At 44.7% G+C, this 9,191-nt stretch overlaps 1 protein-coding gene across 6 annotated transcripts in view; it reads left to right on the top strand.

Moving 5' to 3' along the window:
* Nucleotides 1–2,855: 2,855 nt before the first annotated feature.
* The window catches only part of FOXJ3 (forkhead box J3), a 176,393-nt gene continuing 170,057 nt past the window's right edge, over nt 2,856–9,191 (top strand). For 2 of the 6 annotated variants that reach the window (XM_039474074.2, XM_039474072.2), the window contains exon 1: nt 3,410–3,498. The gene's annotated coding sequence lies outside the window, so the exon portion shown is untranslated. Of the gene's footprint in view, nt 2,937–3,409; nt 3,499–9,191 lie in introns of those variants that run through there. The other 4 variants (XM_074380636.1, XM_074380640.1, XM_074380638.1 and 1 more) reach the window with 3 other exon arrangements.

The raw sequence follows: 9,191 nt of genomic DNA, 5'->3' as shown, positions 1-9,191 counted from the left end.
ACCTCATTCTGGCAGCTATTCACCTCTGTTCTCTCTCCAGCCCTACCCCATATTAGCCTAGAATGAGCACTTTAGGGAAGCACCTCAGAATCCCAGACAAGTGAGGGGAGAGGAGCTGCCCAAGACTTGTAAGAGGTGGTGCTAAACAGGAGTTCAAGACAAGCCTGAACAACATAGTGAGATCCCATTTCTATAAAGTTAAAAAATGTTTATAAAGAAAAAAAAATAAACAAAAGCTCCAGACTTGGAGCTAAGTCTTCTCTCTCTCTCTTTTTTTTTTTTTTTTTTTTTTTTTTAAGACAGAGTCTTGCTCTGTTACTCGGGCTGGCATACAATGGCACAATCACAGCTCACTGTAGCCCTGACCTCCTGGGCCCAAGGGATCCTCCCATCTCTGCCTCCTATATAGTTGGGACCACGGGTGTACACCACCCTGCCAGCTAATTTTTTTTTATTTTTGCAGAGACAGAGTCTCCCTATGTTGCCCAGGTTGGTCTTGAACTCCTGTGCTCAAGCAATCCTCCCGCCTCCACCTCCTAGTGTTGGGATTACAGGTGTGAGCCATTGTGCCCAGTCAAGTTTCTCTACTCTTTAACTCTACCATCTGGGTGACTGTACTCAACTGGCTCAGAGAGATTCTTTGTCTGGGACTTTTATGATCTTGATCCCGGTCTCAGGTTAAAACCTGGTGACTGCTGGCCTCATTTTCTTCTTCTGACAAATGGCGATAATATCAGCTTGGTCCACCTCCTTAAATGCATGACCCAGACTGCTTTTTAGTATCCTTCTACCTAGAACTCCACTCAGATGATGGTAGGTTTTGAGACCTGAAAGGCTGGGAAGATGAGTGTTAGCCATGTTATCAGGGATCCACCCTATGACCCAACAAATAATTAGAAACTTCCAATGTATTTGGCAACTTGAAGCTCTGGAAACTTCTACCCTCTCTAAGGAAATCTGGCAAAGGTGTCCTCCTCTTCAGAATCCTTAATCACAGTGCACTGTATTTATCTAATCTACCTGCTTCCCACTAGACTATGAGTTCTTAAAGTAGACAGACTGTATTTTATTAATTTTTTTAGAGATGAGGGCTTGCTGAGTTGCCCAGGTTGCACTTGAACTCCTGGGCTCAAGTGATCCTATTCTCCTGCCTCAGCCTCCTTAATAACTGGGATTATAGTCTAGCGCCACTGTGCCCGGCTGAGATTGCATCTTATTTATCTTACTCATTGCTACTATCCGGTTCAAGCCATCATCCTGTACCTGGGTAATGTAGGCTCTGGCTTCCACCATGGTCCTCTTATGGTCTGCTCTTAGCACTGGCCTTTTGAAAGCCTGAGTCAGATCATACCACTCCTCTGTTCAAAGCCCAGCAGTGGTTCTGTTTACAGTTGCCTTCAAGACCCCTCTCTCTGACCTTATCTCATTCAGCTCCCATTTGCTCACACTGTTCTAACTGGCCATGGCCTCCTCGTTATTTCTAACTTCCTGAGACTTTCATCTGGGGGACCTTTCCACCAGCTAGTTGTTCCTTCTGCCTGGGACACTCTTCCCCAGACAACTCCATGGCGGACTCCCTCAACTCTTTCAGATCTCTGATTAAAGTCATTTTATGAATGAGGCCCACGCTGACGGCTCTATTTAAAATTGCAGGCCCGGCGCGGTAGCTCACATCTGTAATTTCAGCACTTTGGCAGGTCAGGAGATTGAGATCAGCCTGGTCAACATGGTGAAACCCGTCTCTACTAAAAATACAAAAATTAGCTGGGCGTGATAGCACGCACCTGTAATCCCAGCTACTCAGGAGGCTGAGGCATGAGAATCACTTGAACCTAGGAGGCGGACGTTGCAGTGAGCGATATCGCAGTACAGCACTCCAGCCTGGGCGATGGAGCGGGATTCCCTCTTAAAAAAAAAAAAATTGCAAACCCCCTTCCTCCAGTTTTCCTTGTACCCCTTACCCTGTTTTTTTTTTTTATAGCACCCGATGCCTTCTAAAATATTACATAATTCTCTTATATTTATCATCTTTCTCCTTATAATAGAATGAATGCTCCAAGAGGGAAGAGTATTTGTTTCTTCTCTCTCTTCTTGTTTACTGATACATCCCAAGCACTAAAATAGTATCTGGCAACCCTAGCAGTGATTGGCAAATATTGGTTGAGTGAATGAGTACGTGAACGTTCAGAATCTTGCTAGTCCTATAAAGAAAAGGAATATGTGAGTGTTTTGAATCCCCAGTGCCCAGAAATGCTTGACAAATGGCAGGTGTTCAATGTTTACTGAAGGAATTGTGTGCTCCAATCTGTTGGAGATCTTTATCTAAACCCTTTGAGGCTATGTCAAAAAACTACCCAGGGCCAATTCACTCATGCCTCTCCTTTTCCTCTCATCCCATCAGCCTAGTATTCATTTAAGAGATATCTAAGTCTCCAAATATTGAGCCACCCAATGTGAGTTCAAAAGTGTGTTTGGTACTGCAGGGGAATACGTGACTAACGCGAATGAAGCAACAGCAAATAATACTCTGGAATGTAATTAAGTGTGAAATTATAGGCCAGATTCATTGTTAATAGTTTAGAGAAAGAATCAGTAAAGACTGACGTAGAAGTAAATTCCAAAGTTCAATAGTCGACCAAAACTACCCTTCTAAATGTACCGCCTACTGATAGCAGGACAATAACCTGGGTAGCTACCTTGAGAATCAGAAGGGCCTTTAGAGTTCCAACTCCTTTGCTTTAAGAAGGAAAGTAAGACCGGGTACGGGAAAGGCCTCGGCAGAGACGAGTCTAGCACCTGGGGCTCAGCAAACTCTGAAAGGAGGGGTGTCCTGAAGGTCCAAGGCGCCTTTGTTGGGGGTCCCGGAATCCGCGGCGTGCCAGGTCGGAAAAGGCGTCCGGTTTCCAGGAGAGGAGGTTAAGGTGCCTGTTGCTACGGTGAGGTGGCGGAGGTTGGGGGGCGGGGAAGGACATTTGGCACCATTCCTTGGGGTCATGGGGCCCCAGGTATCCGTGGGCAGGGTTTAAAGCCAACGATCCCTACTGTCCTCAACTGCGGGGCAGCCTCCGCCGCCCTCACTCTCCAGACGCCACTCCAGGCACAGGGACCCCATGTCGCTCGGAACTGCCGGCCGCTAGATGACACCGGCTGCGCAGAGGCGGAGCCCTGGCAGCCTCAGGGCACTACTTGTCCCAGCGGAGGGATCCCGCGCGCGTCGAAGCAGCCGTGACCGCGCTGGGACGTGACGCAGCGACGTCGCAAGAGGCGGCGGCGGCGGCGGCGGTGGCGAGGTCGGGGGAGGCGGGGGGAATGCGGGTCGGGAAGTAGTTCCGGGTGCGCGGCCCCGGATGTTGGCTGCTCTTGCTGCCGCCGCTGCTTTCGGCGCTGCTCGGGGCCTCGACCGCTCGCACTAGGCACCGTTGGGACCTTTCCCGGGGGGCGGAGACTCACGTAGCGGCCGGGGGCTCGGCCGGGCCGTCCCGGCCTGCGCAGCCTGAGGTAAGTGCCCGCCGCCTGGGCGGCCGGACCTGGGCGGCGGGCGAGGAGGCGGGGCTGGGGCATCTCCCGGGACCGAGGCAGGGGCTGCCCTCCGCGAGACGCCCTCTCTCTCCTGGCCGCAGCCGCGCCGCGAGGTGGGCGGCGGGAGGGGCAGGGGGTCTGGGCTGGGACCCGGGCCGGGGCCGGGGCCTGGCGGGCGCCGAGGGCTGGGTCCCTCCCTCCCCCGCGGCGCTTCTCCTCAGCTGCTGCTGCCCCTCAGCTGGAAAGCCGCGGCTCCGCGCCTCCCGCCCCTCCCCCAGGCGGGGCCCCGGGGAAGCAGAGGTCCAGCCCGGGGGCGCCGAGTCCGAGGGCAGCGACTGTCTCTTTCCCTCCGTGACCTGTCCCCTGGCCTGGGCTAGCCCCCGACCCCGGCACTCTACGGCTTCCCTTCAAGCTTGGGGGCGCTTTTCTGCCGGCAGGGCGAGTGTACCTCACGCTTCGGGGTGGCCCTTTGGGGTGAGGAGGCCCATGCAAGGGGGCCTGCGTTCCCGCCCATCCTGTGTCGGTGTCCTTTGCCGGGATTAGGGCAAAGGCAGCCGTTCCATGCGGACGTGTTGCTGTCCTGTGTGTGTTGCATCCTGCCCACGTGGTAGAGTGTCTCCCGCCCCCCCCCCCTCCATTTTTGCAGCTGGTGAGGAGGGAGGGTAACGGGATGGTTTTTCCTCTGTGATTTCCTCCGGGTGGCATGGAAGACGTTAGGGTCAGTTTGCTTTGCTGAGGCCGACTGTTGGTTAGGTGAAGAATCAAGAGTTGTACTCTGAAATTGAGGCCAGCAGGGGACATAACAGGGCTTAGTTTCATTAACATCTTTTCTCCTCTTCATTAGCAGCTCTTATTCTTTTCTCTATTGCTTAATCATAAAGAGAGAATAAGCGCTTGCTGCGGATGCATTGAGGTGTATATCTGTCATTTCTGTTTTACTTTTTGGGTGTCTGATTGGCAAAGGTTTTTCTGTTCCTTTGGTGTTGACAGTTTCAAATGCAGTATGGAAGTTCAGAAACAGTGACTATTCCTTGTTGGTGCGGTCCACATCTGTGTTGTCCCTAGTTGGATTCCTGAATGAGTTAGAGCCAGGGAGTTTAGAAATTGGTGGACACCTTTTTGGTCTTTTTTTTTTTTTTTTTTTTTTTTTTTTTTTTTTTTACATTTATTTGTGTTTGTTTTCTTCCTTCTGTTTTGTTTCCCAGTGAAAAAGCATACCATAGGAGCGTTACATGCATAGCTCTTTTTCTCATAAGGCAGCGCTAGTTTCACCTAGTCACTTATTTTGTAGAAGCTCTTTTACTTGACTTTTACTCTGTTGAGTACCCGTTGCACTCCCTTTTTCGAAACTGGTTTGAAACGTGTTTTGATTAGTTTTTTTCTTAATGTCTCTTCCAGATTAAGGTTTCCATCTTCCGTTTTGCTCCTTTGAGACTACAGATTGCTCCCTTATAGAGGAATAGGCCAGTAGGCCACAGTAACAGTGAGAGAAGCCTATTCCTCCTGGTCCCTAGCAAGTATTTATAGAAAAGCAGTAACTCCTCTCTTTTTCTAAGTGGCATATATTATAGAGGTGATTAACTTTTTTAGTTTCTTAGATAAATAGGAGGATTTTTGTTTTTGCTTTTGTGTCTCAGAATTGAGGTGAGTCTTGGTTTTGTGCTGCTGAGGACAAAAGCGGGAAGTTTTCATGCTTTTAGTAGGTTTTTTTTTTTTTTTTTGGATGAGGCCAGAACGTGTTTATGTTGGCTATTTTTTGTTAATTAGTTTGGGTAAAATAAAAAAATCTTAATGTTTCAGAGTCGCTTATTAGATTCCAGAGTGGCCTGCATTCTCACTTAATTTGTTTTTCACATTGTATATTCTTTGAGTGTGTTTTTGACATTTTTTTCTTTTTATTTGGTACAGTTCATGTATTATTCCTTTTCCTTCTATGTAGAATGAAAATATTTAAATATAGATTCTAGATTCTGTCTGCTTTCATTATGCTAAATATGGGTGGGGCAGTGAAAAATAGAGAATGTTCTGATACATACTGAGGCTTTTTTTTCTTTTTTGGTAAGTCAGTCAGCATTTGTGTACTTCTGCAAAGTACGTGTTATCTATGTGTGAAGTAGTCTGTATGAAGAGGCGAGTAAGATATGTGGTCTCTTGGAAAGCTTCAACTTACGTCAAAAGAACAGAGTTGTTTCTTCTGTTGGGGAAACAACATGTACATCTTTCCGAATTACCAAACACCCATCAGATTTCTCCTTGGGATAACAGTACAACCAAAGTCAAAAGTATAAGTGACATTTGGGAAAGATACAAATTTCCAACGGGGAAGGAGGTGTATTTCAGGAAAGTGAAGGGGCCTGTGCAAAGGCAGAGAAGTGGCAATGTGTAAATGATATCAAGTAGCTTGACTGTCAGATTATCTGTGTTGGTGAATAATAAATGAGTTTGGGATTGGCGAGGGAGTATTGGTGGAGGATCTTTCAAGGATAGGGAGTTTAGTTTGATAGGATACCACAGTGGGTTCTAAAGAATGAGAGTAAGAGGATGCATTTTGTTCCTGAGGAAGGTTTTTTATTTCAGCCGAGTGTCCTGGGAGTGGAGAGACTGACTGGAATGCTCTTGGAGACTTTTAGGAATAAGATTATGAGGGTCTGATATAAGATAGTGGTTGTGGGAATAAAATAATAGCTAACATTTATTGAGTACTTACTGTATGCCAGACATTGTTCTAAGCTCCTTACATGTGTTTAATTCATTAAATCTGAATGAGATATTAAAATCAGAAGGTGCTTTGGCCAAGTGACTTAACCTCATGCATGTAATTATTTCTATATATAATGAACAGTTAGATGAAAGATAGATTTTGCACTGACCAGAGATGTAGATGCTAGTAGAACACATCAGTAGATGTGCATTGGGAGGACAGTAGTATAATGAAGAAAGAGCTTTGAGGTTTGGAATTTTGGGTCCCATAATAGGGGACCCAAATAGCATTCTGAGAAGAACCAGAAAGTGCATCAGTTCCACGGAAGCCAAGGATAGAAAGATTTTCTGTAAGGCAGGGTGTTGACAGTTTCAAATGCAGTATAGAAGTTCAGAAACAGTGACTACAATGAAAAGACAATTGAATTAAGCCGGAGGAGATAATTTGTAACCTTAGAGAGAAATATGAAAGGAAGGAGAAGAATAGGTGACAGATTTGCTGGAGAAGAATAGGTGACAGGATTTGTAGAGACATTACGATCTGATATGGTAAGTTTTAGTATTTTCTTTAAAAAAGAAATAAAATTATGTTCCAAAGCCAGTGATTTTATACTTTAACGCTTCTCTTCTTAAATTTATCTTATTTTTTAAAAAAACCTAACTTTCTTGAAATATAATTCACATACCATATCATTCATTCATTTAAAGTATACAAGTCAGTGGTTTTTAGTGTATTCACAGAGTTGTGCAACCATCACAGTCATTTTTAGGACAGCATTTCTAAAAGAAGCCTTGTACCCATCAGCAGTCATTCCCCATACCCTCACCTCCAGGCAGCCATACTAATGCACTTACCATCTCAGAGATGTTGACAATTTCAAATGCCTGTTGTGGGTATTTCATACAACATACGGTCTTCTGTGTCTGACTATTTTCACTTAGTATATGTTTCAAGGCTCATCCATGTAGCATGTATCAGCATTTCATTGCTTTTTATTGCCAACTGATATTCCACTGTATGGATACACTACATTGATATCCACTGCTTTAGTTGATGGGCATTTGAGTTTCTTTTATTACTATTTTTTGAGACGGAGTTTCTCTCTGTCACCCAGGCTGGAGTGCTGTGGCTTGATCTTGGCTCACTGCAACCTCTGCCTCCCAGGTTCAAACAATTCTCCCACCTTACCCTCCCTAGTAGCTGGGATTACAGGTGTGTACCATCATGCCCAGCTAATTTTTTCATTTTTAGTAGAGACGGGGTTTCACCATGTTGGCCAGGCTGGTCTTGAACTCCTGACCTCAAGTGATCTGCCTGCTTCAGCCTCCCAAAGTGTTGGGATTACAGTTGCGAGCCACTGCACCTGGCCAAGTTTCTTGTTTTTCTAAACTCCTCCCCATTTTTATCGAATCTTTACCCTGCCAACCCCTCCCATGGCTTTCTTTTAGATTATGTCTCTGCCATGCATTTTGCTAGGCATTGGGGATATAAAGATGAATAAGACATGGCCCTTGAACATTCATATAGTGTTTTATTGGTTTACATATATTTTCTCATACATTGTCTTATTTGATCTCAACAACCCTGTGATAAAGGCAGAACATCTTAAGATGAGCAATTTGAAGTTTAGGTGACCTGCTTAGGGTTGTACACGTAAGTAATTGATGGAGCAAGTGGGTCTTCTTAGTCTATGCTGCTATTTTAACTTAAGGGATCCCCATGTAATTTTCTGGAGACTTAGAGGGACTGGAAAATGTACTTACTGGAAGAATCACTGTTTTTTTTTTTTTTTTGAGACCAGGTCTTTCTCTTGTCTAGGCTGGAGTGCAGTGGTGCCATCACAGCTCATTGCAGCCTCAACCACCTGGGCCCCAGTGATCCTCCTACCTGAGCCCCCCAAGTAGCTGTGACTACAGGTGCACACCACCACGCTCAGCTAATTTTTGCATTTTACAAAGTGAAGGGGTTTCGCCATGTTGCCATTTCTGCTGGTCTCGAACTCCTGGGCTCAAGTGATCCAGCGTTGGCCTCCCAAAGTGCTCGGATTACAGGCGGGAGCCACCACACTCAGCCCACTGATTTTTAATGGTTAATCTTCTGGACTTAAAATGAAGATTTTTTTTTTTCCCCCTAGATTCTGGCACTTGTTTGTTCTGTGTTTTAGACAAATCATTTCATATTTCTTTTCTTTCAGAACTTTCACAGAGTTAATGTGGTAATAATGATAATACTAGCTAACATTTTTTGAGGCCTTATTATGGGCCTAAAAGTTTTCTAAGCACTCTACATTCATTATCCATATCTTACAACCCCTAATATTTTATAAATTTTGTAAATAGATTTTATAAATTTTGTAAATAGATTTTATAAATATATTGTGGAGTTTATAAATATTTCTTAGTTTTACAGATGAAGAAATGGGCACAGAGAGGTTAAGTAATTTGACTAAAGGAACATAGCTAGGAATGGAAAAAGCCAAGATTTGAACCCTTGTAGTTTGTTTTGAGAACTCAGTGGCTCTTAATTACTACTCTCTTCTGTTTACTGTGTTATGAATTAATAGAAGGTAATATTTCAAGTAAGTGCATGACCAGAATATGAAGATTTGATTTTGAATGTAGTTGGGGAAACAGTTAAACAGCAAAGTTAACTTGACATTGCATTTTTTAAAAAAGTGGACGTAACACTACAGTGTGCAAAGATACATGTTGTTTAGACATTTTTTTTGTTTGTCTCAAAGCTTCTCAGCTCAGAAATTACATTATTTTCACTGATCTTTGCTGTTGGCCTTGTTAATCACTTAGCTTTCCACTTGTCACTATTCAGAAACCTTGGCTTGAGGCAGCCGAAGCTCACTTTTACCTCTCCCCTCAGCCTTCCTTTAACTGTGAATTTTTGTTTTCCATTTTGAACAGTTAGCCTTTTAGTTCTAGAGGGAGTTACTTTTTACCTTTTCCACTCCAAAACTCAG

The sequence above is a fragment of the Saimiri boliviensis genome, chromosome 11, assembly GCF_048565385.1.
Source record: "Saimiri boliviensis isolate mSaiBol1 chromosome 11, mSaiBol1.pri, whole genome shotgun sequence".
In the NCBI taxonomy this organism is placed as follows: Eukaryota; Metazoa; Chordata; class Mammalia; order Primates; family Cebidae; genus Saimiri; species Saimiri boliviensis.
Note: the sequence above shows the minus strand (reverse complement) of the source record. Positions and strands in the feature narration are given on the sequence as shown.